Source organism: Magnolia sinica, chromosome 4 (assembly GCF_029962835.1).
Source record: "Magnolia sinica isolate HGM2019 chromosome 4, MsV1, whole genome shotgun sequence".
Taxonomy (NCBI): domain Eukaryota; kingdom Viridiplantae; phylum Streptophyta; class Magnoliopsida; order Magnoliales; family Magnoliaceae; genus Magnolia; species Magnolia sinica.
The window spans coordinates 87725173-87736452 of NC_080576.1; positions in this window are offsets into that span (position 1 = coordinate 87725173).

The window sequence follows — 11280 nt, forward strand, 5'->3', positions numbered from 1 at the left end:
ATTGCGCACTAGCCTCCTCACTGGTTACAGCGTCAATGGGCAATCTACGGGGGACATCCCTGACCCGGACGTGCTTTTTCAGCCCCAAAAAAACAAATCCATTCTTATTATTATACAATCTGACCCCTCTTGGATGCTCAACGATACAATCGCCCTAAAGCACCATGAAGATCCTTCTTATTCTACCCCTCCTATTCCAAATGAATATAACATATTTCTCTCTCAAAACTCCATGACTCTTTGGCTAATACCCCAATGAACAACATGATCTTGACCTATCATTTGATCAATTTGGTCAATTTAATACTTAGTTAACTCATTCAGATCATGAGATACGAGACAAAAAAGGTTATTCTACTCGGTGGAGATGACTTATCATCCTACATAGATGCAGATTGGGTTGGTTCTCTAGACGACAGACGATCAGCCTTTGTCGGGGTTTTTTTGGGGGAGGTTTTAATTAAAGGCAAGACTCCCTCCCCTATTGAAACCATTCCTTAAATAAAGAACGTAGCCCTTAAAACTTAGTTGGGGAGTGAAGGAATGCATGTACTGCTGGGATTTGTCACGCGGAATCACATAGAGATCTAGGATAGCAATCCAAAAGCACCAAACAAACCAAACAAGAACGCAAAGATTTAACATAGAAAATCTTTGTAGGAAAAAACCACAGCACAAAGCGACAGAACTCTACTATGAAAGAAGAGATTATAAAGATAGAGTGTAACACCCTGAACTTTTCAATACCCGAGTATTGAAAGTCCTCGAGTGTTACCATGAAGTTTAACTTGATACATACATGTGTACGACATCAACTTAGCTATCCTAACCCTACATCCATCCTCGAACATGAATCTGACCAATTATGAATGATATTCATCCATAAATCAAGTCCGACCATTGCTCATTTAGTTCGATATATGTACCTTCCTTTAAATAAATCAATGAATAAGTCTTTATTTATAATGATTTAAATATAAGTCCTTTTGTAAGAATTGTTTAGAAAATGACATATAATCATCTAGAACCATTAGATTTCACAAAACTCTTAGATCAACAATAATTACGAAAATGCCATAGACATATACCCTGAATTCCAACTCACAAGGTTCTCATGATCCGTTTCGTGTGAAACTTTATACCAGGCCTAATTACCAAAAACTAACCGTACACGTCGAATTTTAGGCCTTAGATCACAGTAAATCAACTACTTGACCTCTACATCCGTTCGTACACTTATCAGATCAAGATTCTGATCCGCCCATCTTATTCACACCATATGAATATGCTTAGCCCACCATTAGAATCAGAATCTGAGAAACTTTCATGTATAAGAAAGTCACTCGAATCTAACGTTATATAAGTCTTACCCCTAATCACTCTGGAAACCTACTTTGTGTTTATCTATTCACAAAACTGACCATACATCCACCTATATGAATGGTTAGATTGCTAACCATAAAGCTTCCTTATTTTTAACAAGTCACCTGACCATCCATCAGGTTTAGATCCGCCAAATGGACCATCCGAATATCAGGATGAATCGGTCATTGTGAAGATCTTCGGGTTTAAGTCCCAACTACCTGGTAACTTATCAATTGGAGGTGTACAAATGTTATTTTGAATTACGGAGAGTGCAAGCCACTAAAAGAGCATCTTGGACATCCTTGGGAGATCGGGGTCCAAATTGGACTAAGAGAAAGAGCACGAAAAATAAAGAATGCCTGCCAAAATTCAAGAAATTCGGACGGCGCGCAAATCTATCTATGCATCACATGTCATCAGAATTCGACAGGGAGGATCGCAGGGGTCTACAGAACGGTACGGGATAGGATACGGGCCTTACAAAACATGTATTCGATGTCATCGAAAATCACTACAATATGTCCAGCGACCAACCGAGGAAATCCGAAATAAATTTGATGGATCGAGCATTGTTTGATGTCATTGATGGTGACATCGAACAAATGGTTGATGGCATTGACAGACCCTGTATCTGACTAGATTTAAGACACCAAATACAACAATCTCCACCATGTCTTCAATCTTCAAAAGTGAAGATCCTTATCCTCTTCTCTTATCTCTGCCTCGCATCATAGCTTCATTAATGCTTTCATGCATACTTCATCTTCCTTTTATGCCATCGCCAGGCCTAGAGAGGTTACATCTCTGTAGGAATAACCTTGGTAAGCATGTTCGCTGGATTTAGGCTGGTGTGAATCTTCTCCAGAGTCACACCTCCCTCTTCAAGCACATGTCAGATAAAGTGGTGACAAACAACGATGTATTTAGTACGAGAGTGATAAATAAAAATTTTAGTCAAATTGATAGCACTCTCAGTATCACAATTAACTGGCACAGCCTCTTGCTGGAGTCACAACTGATTTATCATGCCTCTTAACCAAACATCTTCCTTAAATGCTTCCGTCATTATCATATATTCTGCTTCGGTTGTGAAAAGAGCCACCACGGACTGAAGCTTTGACATCCAACTGATTGCTCCACCCGCTAGTACAAACGAGTATTCTGAAGTAGACTTTCTGAAATTCACACTGCTTGTGTAGTCTGAATCCACATACCCTACTAACTTTGCCCCTGTCACTGCTTCACATGTTGCTTGCCGGGGTTTGACATGTATCTGCTCACAACTCCGACTACCTGTGAAATATCTGGTCTTGTACAGACCACGACATATATTAAATTGCCAACCGCATTCAAATAAGTACATGAGACATAACCTGTTTTCCTTCATTTGATTTAGGATATTGTTATGAGGAAAGCTTGAAGTGAGCCGTGTGGGGAACGCTCACTGGCTTTGCATGATCCATCCCATACTTGATCATCACATTTTTAAGGTATTCTGCCTGTGATAACCAAAGCCTGCTCTCCTTCCTGTTTTTATGAATATCTATGCCGAGAATTCTTTTTAAAGCCCCCAAATCTTTCATTTCAAATGTCCCTGATAACTGAGTCTTCAGTACATTTATTTCTGACATATCATGACAGGCGATCAACATATCATCAACATACAATACTAGGATGATAAATTTGTCATCACTTAATGTCTTGTAATAGACGTAGTGATTGTATTCACTCCTTGTAAATTTCTGACTCAACATGAAAGAATCAATTTTTTTACACCACTACCTAGGCGACTGTTTCAGGCCGTACAACGACCTCATTAACCTACAAACTTTGTTCTCTACCTCTTTAACTTCATAGCCCACTGGTAGCTTCATGAAGATCTACTCTTCCAATTCCCCATGTAGGAATGTAGTCTTGACATCCATCTGTTTCAGCTCGAGATCGTATTGGGCAACCAGTGCCAACACGAATCTGATAGATACTTGCTTAACCACTGGCACGAATATCTCTATGAAGTCGATTCCTTCTCTCTGAGCGGGCCCCTTCGCTACCAGTCTAGCTTTGTATCTATCTTGTCTTTTTTAAATAACCACTTGCATCTGATCGCTGATCGCTTTTGTGCAACGAGTCTATCTCATCATCCATTGCTACCTTCCACTTTTTTACATCAGGCTCACTAAGAGCCTCCTAAATAGTAGACGGGTCCCCCTCATCTGTAACGAGGGCATATGCAATATTAGAGTGGTCCCTGTATCTTGTCGGTAACCTGCGATCACGCGGTGGGTTTCTTCTCACAGGTGGCTACTCCACCTGATCTTGTACCTCTATCTGCACATCTGACTTTGCCTGATTATCATCTGTGCCAATCTGTACGTCTACGATCAACCTTTCTGGTTCCTTTTGTTCCTCTTGATCATTCTTGCGGAATAGGAAGCTTTCATCGAATTTGATGTCACGGCTAGTGACGACCTTGCGTGTGACCTTGTCGAATAACCTATAACCTTTCACACCAATACTATAGCCAACAAAAATATACTTTTTGGTTCTATGGTCTAGCTTATCTCTCTCAATTGACAGTACATAAAAGTAAGCCTTACAACCAAATATGCACAAATCTGAGTAGTCTAGCTTATGACCACTCCATACTTCCTCTGGAATTTTACATTCAATTGTTGTAAAAGGAGACCGGTTCACCAAATAGCAAGTCGTGTTAACGGCTTTAGTCCATAAGTCCTTTTCTAACGCAGCATTACTTAACATGCATCGGGCTCTCTCTAAGAGAGTCTGATTCATCTACTCAGCCACACCGTTTTATTCGAGCGTATGGTGCACTGTGTTGTGCCTAATGATCCCATCATCCTTGCAATATTCATTAAACTCAGTGGAAGTAAATTCTCCACCATTGTCAGTCCTTAAAACCTTTATTTCTCGTTCTGACTGTTTTTCCACCATTGCTTTTATTGTTTGAATATGGTGAAAACTTCAGATTTACGTTTCATGAAGTAAACCCAAACTTTCATAGAGTAGTCTTCAATGAATGAAATAAACCATGACGACCCCCAATAGAAACTTCTGGTGATGGCCCCCATACGTTAGAGTGCACATAATCAAGCACTCCCTTACATACGTGTTTTCCAGATTTAAAAGATAATCTTGATTGTTTACCATATATACAATGCTCGCATATATCTAAATCAGAATTCTTAAAAGCTAGAATTAAACAATGATCAGATAGTACCTTCATGCCCTGCTCGCTCACGTGGCCCATACTAGCATGCCACATATGTACAGACGTGGAATCTGCAATAGCTGCCACCTCTCCACCTGTTGAAGTGCTCCTGATCAACCTGTAAAGGTTTCCGTGCCTTTGCACTCTCATAAGCACGAGTGCCCCTTTTGAAACTTTAAGCACACCATCAACACTGGTGAACTTGCACCTTATAGCTTCGAGTGCTCCGAAAGAAATCAGACTTTTTTTCATATTAGGAACGTGCCTGACATCAGTCAAGGTACGCTCCATTCCATCAAACATCTTGATGCTCACCGTACCAATAGCCATAACATTACAGGCATTGTCATTGCCCATAAAAACCTGTCCACCATCGCATTCTCTGTAACTGGCGAACTAACTCCAATGAGGAGTCATGTGATATAATGCTCCTGTGTCAAGGATCCATTCATCTTTATGATTGTCGTGCAAGTATCCTATCATGGACATAGACAGTATATCACCATCACTTGTCTCTTCATCAGATGTGACAACATTGGCCTCATGTGACAACATTTCTTTCCTTGATTTAGGATTGGTACAATCCTTCTTCATATGACCATACATCCCACAATTCTAACACTTTAGTTTTTCTTTGCCCTTGCCCTTGGATTTGGATCTATATCTCGAAGATCCTATACCTCACTTAGAATTTCTACCTCTCGTAATCAGTGCATTAGAAGATGTCCCTATGTCACTGTTTAGCTTTCTTATGGTTTCCCTTGAAGGGCTAAGATAACGGTGTCGACACTCAGAGTTTTATTTGCGGTGCACATCACGTCCTCAAATGACTCATACGATGCCAAAAGGGAATTCAGCAACATACATGCTTGTTCCTCATCTTTGATCACTTCCTCCATATCTAGCTATTTACAAACCAATTTATTAAAATTGTTGATGTGGGCCTCTAGATCTTCACCCTCTGTCATCTTGAAGTTATACCATTGTAGCTTCAAGTGTATGCGATTTTCAGAGAATCTTTTCGCATAGATATTCACTAACTTCGCTCATAAACTAGCTGTTATTCTCCCTTAAAACATTATATAGAACCTTATTCGTGAGACATAAACGGATTGAGGATAAGGCCTTCTTATCAAGGGTATTCCATTCATCATCAGTCATAGTAGATCTTTTCGGCTAAAGAGCATCATCCTCACCTTGCTTGGTTAAGGAAATGATCATCTTGATCTTCCATAACACAAAGTTATTTTTGGCTGAGTACTTCTTAATATCATACCTAGTACTTCCCATTATTGTTAATCTTACAGATTCAAGCTTGTGCCCTAACGATTGCTCTAATACCACTTGTTGGGATTTGTGCCGCGGAATCACACAGAGATGGATTTAGGATAGCAATCCAAAAGCACCAAACAAACCAAAGAAGAACACAGAGATTTAACGTGGAAAACCCTTGCGGGAAAAAACTATGGCACAAAGTAACAAAATTCCACTATAAAAAAAGAGATTACAAAGATAGAGAACTTACCCGGCTTGAACAATCCTCAAACATCACCTTTCTCACCCCTTAAAACCCTAGAACCCCCCTTTAAAAACCCTAAAACCCTTTTAGAAGTCTTAGGATGCCTTAAAATACCTCTTAATCTCATATACGTCCCTTTATATAGATTTAGAAAGAAACCAAGAAACAAATTTCGCAAATCCCGCAGATCTGTAAAAAATCTGCGTAAATCGTTCAATGTCATCGAACTACCTTCAATGACATCGAACAGACGCCATAAGAGTCCAGCGACTAAACATGGATATTATGAAAATTCTCGATTGCTCGACCAATCTTCGATGGCATCGAACATCTATTCGATGTCATCGAAAGCTCTTCGATGTCATTGAAAATAACGACAATATGTCCAGCACCCAACCGAGGAAATTCGAAATAAATTCGATGGATCGAGCATTATTCGATGTCATCGAAGGTGATATTGAATAGACGGTCGATGGCAATGACAGACCCTATATCTGACTAGATTTAAGACATTAAATACAACATGTATCGCTCCCTACTCTACTTTCGCTACTCCCACGCGATTTCATGTGAAAGCCTTTTGCAGGAAGTTCCTACGCAAGGATTATGGGTGGGGCCCACTGCGATATTTGTGAGAAATCAAACCCATCCATCCATTTTTCGATCTTTAGGACATGCGACAAAAAATAAGGTGGATCCAAAACTCAATTGAGCCACACGAGAGGAAACAATGGAGATTTAGTGACCATCGTTGAAACATTTATATGGCCACAAAAGTTTTGTATCCATCTAAGTTTTAGTGTTTTCACTTCATTTCAATGAAAATGACCTTATAAATGGTTTGGATGGCATATAAACATCAAGGTGGAGCCTAGGAATGTTTCAACAGTAGGCATTCCTTTCCCCGCTATTTCATCTTGTATGACCCACTTGAGTTTTGGATCTTCTTCATTTTTGGTTGTATGTCCTAGAATGAGCTCGAAAAATGGATGGATGGTTTGGATTTCTCATAAACATTACGGTGGACCCCACCTTTCATCCTAACGCATGAACTTCCTGGGAAAGGCTTTTGCAGGAAAACCGCGTCCATCGCATGGGATCCACTGATCCCATGGGACTAGAAAAGGGCGACCCTATTAGCTATGTAGGGCCTACCATGATGTATATGTTTTATCCACATTGTCCATCCACTTTTCCATATCATTTGGGGGCATAAGACAAACAAGAGAAGAAGAGGTAGATATAAGGCTTAAGTGGGCCACACTTTAGGAAATAGTGGAAATTGGGCGCCTACCATTAAAAACTTCTTAGGGCCACAGAAGGCCATGATCAAGCTGATATTTATGTTTTCTCTTCGTCATCCAAGTCCGTGTGACCTTATGAAGAGGTTATATGGGAAATAAACATCACATTAGACCCTAGAAGGTTTCAACAATAGTTATTCAATTTTTATTGGTTTCTATGGTGTGGTCCACTTAAGCTTTGTATGTGCCTCATTTTTGGGCTCATGTTCTAGAATGATCTGAAAAAGTTAATAGATAGTGTGGATCTAACACAAATCATGGTGGGCCCTAAAGAAGTTCCACATGTTAAAAGTTGGGTTTTGTAATACCCAAACCATCCGAAAGAGGAAAAAAAATCTCATTAGCAACTTGAGGAGGGGTAATTTTGGAAGAATTATTTTAATAAAAAAAATTCATAAAGCTCATTTTGTATTCACCATTACACCGGAACTCTGTCGCAAAAAAAATAATAATAAATAACTAAATCATGTAATGTTTTTCAAATTTAGCGTTAACAAACAACACTTAACACGGAGCATTTTCTCAATTCCGCATTAAGTAATAATAACAAAAATTACTTGCTTGGTTGCATCCAAATGGGCCTAGATGTGATGGCCTCAAGTATGTGAGATCTAGATCTTCACGCAGGCTTGCACTTTTGGAATGCGAGATTAAATGGTATGGAATTGCATTAGAAGGAATTAACACCATTATTACACACTGATTGCATGTCTATAAATACCATGGTATCTTGACCATCCAATTCCATGTTTGGGATCAAATTCTTTATTTGGAAAAAACACCATATTAAGTGAAACCTATGTTTGGTGGATCTTAGAATTATAATCAATGGATTAGATTTCACAAATGATGCCAGTCACCTACATGCATGCAACTCAAATGTCACGTGTAGAGGGCACATATGGATGGGCGACGTAAATAAAACACATGTATCATCGTCACCCCCAAATGCCGTGGATTTTGAAATCCATCATAAATCCAGTAGAGAGTGTGTGTGTGTGTGTGTGTGTGTGTGTGTGTGTGTGTGTATACACACACACTATTGGGACTGGATGATATAATACATGGATTAATCTAATCATTTTTGTCATTTCCAAACGCTAGATGAAATTTGCATAGGACCAAATGCAATTCCATACCACTTAATTCCATGATTGAAATAGGTACTGATAAGGGGTTGTTTGGCATCTCTATTAATAATAGATTATTTGCTCATTAAAAAAAAAAAAAAAAACCTCTTATTTTGAAAATAGGTTGTTTAATAAAGCTCTAATTTTACCACTAAACTTTTTAAAAACTAGCAAAAAAAAAAAAAAAAACCCTCTTAAAACTTAAGCAATGGAGATATCACTCTTTTTAAAAGCTTATTTGACTTAAGCATTAGATATTTTTAGTTAATTTTGAGACAAGCTTGTCTTTAAAATTTTAAAATATTTTCCATCTTGCTCTCTTCTCTTTTCTTTATAATCTCTTTAGGTGGGCCCACATGATGAACGACCCATATTTATGCTAGGGCTCTGGATGATGAATAGTCTGCATCAAGGTGGCTGCATATAATGCACGGTTACATCAAAGGTGGCCCCACATGATGGATGGCCCACATCAAAGTGTGGCCCCACATGATGGATGATCACATCAAGTGGGCCCTACCTCATGGATGGACCACATCAAAGGTGGGACCCACATAATGGGTGGTGGACATTGAAGGTAGGACCACATGATGGAAGGTTGACGCCAAAGGTGGGCCCACATGATGAACGACCCATGTTGAAGGTTGGTCCTCACATGATGAATGGTCCACACTAAGGTGGGTCCACATGATGAATGACCCATGTTGAAGGTTGGTCCCCACATGATGAATGTTCCACATCAAGGAGGCTCACATAATGTATGGTTCACATCAAAGGTGGGTCCCACATGATGGCTGGCTTACATCAAAATATGGCCTTGCATGATGGGCTATCCACATCAAGTGGGCCTCGCATGATGGATAATCCACAACAAAGGTGGGACCTACATAATGGATGGTGGACGTCACAGTGGGCCTACATGATGAACGACCCATATTGAAGGTGGGGCCCACATGATGAAGGGTCCACATCAAGGTGGGCCCACATAATGCACGGTCACATCAAAGGTGGGTCCTACATGATGGATGGCCCACATCAAAGTGTAGCCCAACATGATGGACCATCCACATCAGGTGGGCCCCACCTAATGGACGATCCACATTAGAGGTGGGACCCACATGATAGATGGTGGACATTGAAGGTGGGCCCACATGATGAACGGTCGGTATTGAAGGTGGGGCCCACATAATGAATGGTCCGCATCAAGGTAGGCCCACATAATAAATGTAATGAATGATCCACACCAAGGTGGGCCCACATAATGGATGGAGTGGGCCTCACATAATGGATGGCTCACATCAAAGGGTGGCTCCTCGCAATGGACAATCCACATCAAGTGGACCCCACCTAATGGATGGTCCACATCTAAGCTATGGGATGATGGACGACCCATATCAAAAGTGGCCCAACATGATGGATGATCCACATAGAAGGTGTGCCCTGATTGATGGAAGGTAGACATCAAAAGTGGGCCCCACATGATAGACAACCCACTTTCGAAGAAGGGGCCTACATGATGGACGCATCGAATATGGACTCCATGTGAAGGGCAGTGGACATTGAAGAGCCCCACATAAAGGGCAATTATCATTAATGTTGGGCCCCACATAATGGATAGTCCGTGTCAAAGGTTAACCCCTAATGATGAATGGTCCATATCCAAGATGAGCCTCGTATATGGATGACCCACTTTGAAGGCTTGGCCCACATGATGGGCATCAAAGGTAGGCCCATATGATGGACGATCCACATCCAGTGTCTTATATAATAGACGGCCCCAAATGTCTTAAAACATAAAGATTGTATCCATCCATTCTTTTACCATTTGGAGCACTATACATCTATTGTGAGATATAACAAAACAACAGTCTACATTGCTCTTATAATGAATTTGTTGCAATTTTTAAAAATAGTATCAACTACCCTTAAAAAAAACCTTTTATTTAAATGTTTTACTCATATGTGCTTATTTTAAATATATATATATATATATATATTTTAAGTTCAAAAATATGATTTTACCAAATGAGTTTATTTAAAACAAGAGCTAGAACAAACGGAGCTTATTAAAGTAGCTCTTATTTGAAAAACTCTTATTGGATTAGAGTAGAGATGACAAACAAGCACTAATATTCCTCATCACATCATTTATGGGGCTCGCTCTTAGACTTTGTGACTCTCTTTAACTCTAGGAGCTTAAGATGCCAACACTCATCTCATAGTTGAGGCAAGTCCCACTACTTTGAACACTTTCACTCACATTGAGAAGGCTCTTCGCTATGCATAAACCTTACAGGGGAAGCCAAAATTTCAAGCACTAAATTTTCAGAGGGATAGGGCTTTGTGCCTAGGCATAGACCATTGCAACATCCTTGCTAGATGCTAAGCACCATTGTTCAAGGACAATAGGTATTATGAATAAGATTAATTTTTCTCATTCACATGTATCCCTTTTGCCAGGTGCTTAGTATTGCTTGCTTGAGATTTTATTTATGGTGTTCTGAATCGGTAAAGCCTTTTCTCTTAATCAGTGAGGCCTATATTCTCAATCAGCGATGCCTCATGTCCCTTGCCTTGCCTAACCAATTCACTCGCCCTTTGCTTCAGTATTTATACCTACCCTAAGAGTTCTTCTTTGCCTTACTTAATAGAAGGAACTCCACTCGAGCTTCTCCTAACTGGGAAGCCCTTTGTTGTCACTCACTCACCCCGTCACTATAAGAAGACAAACAC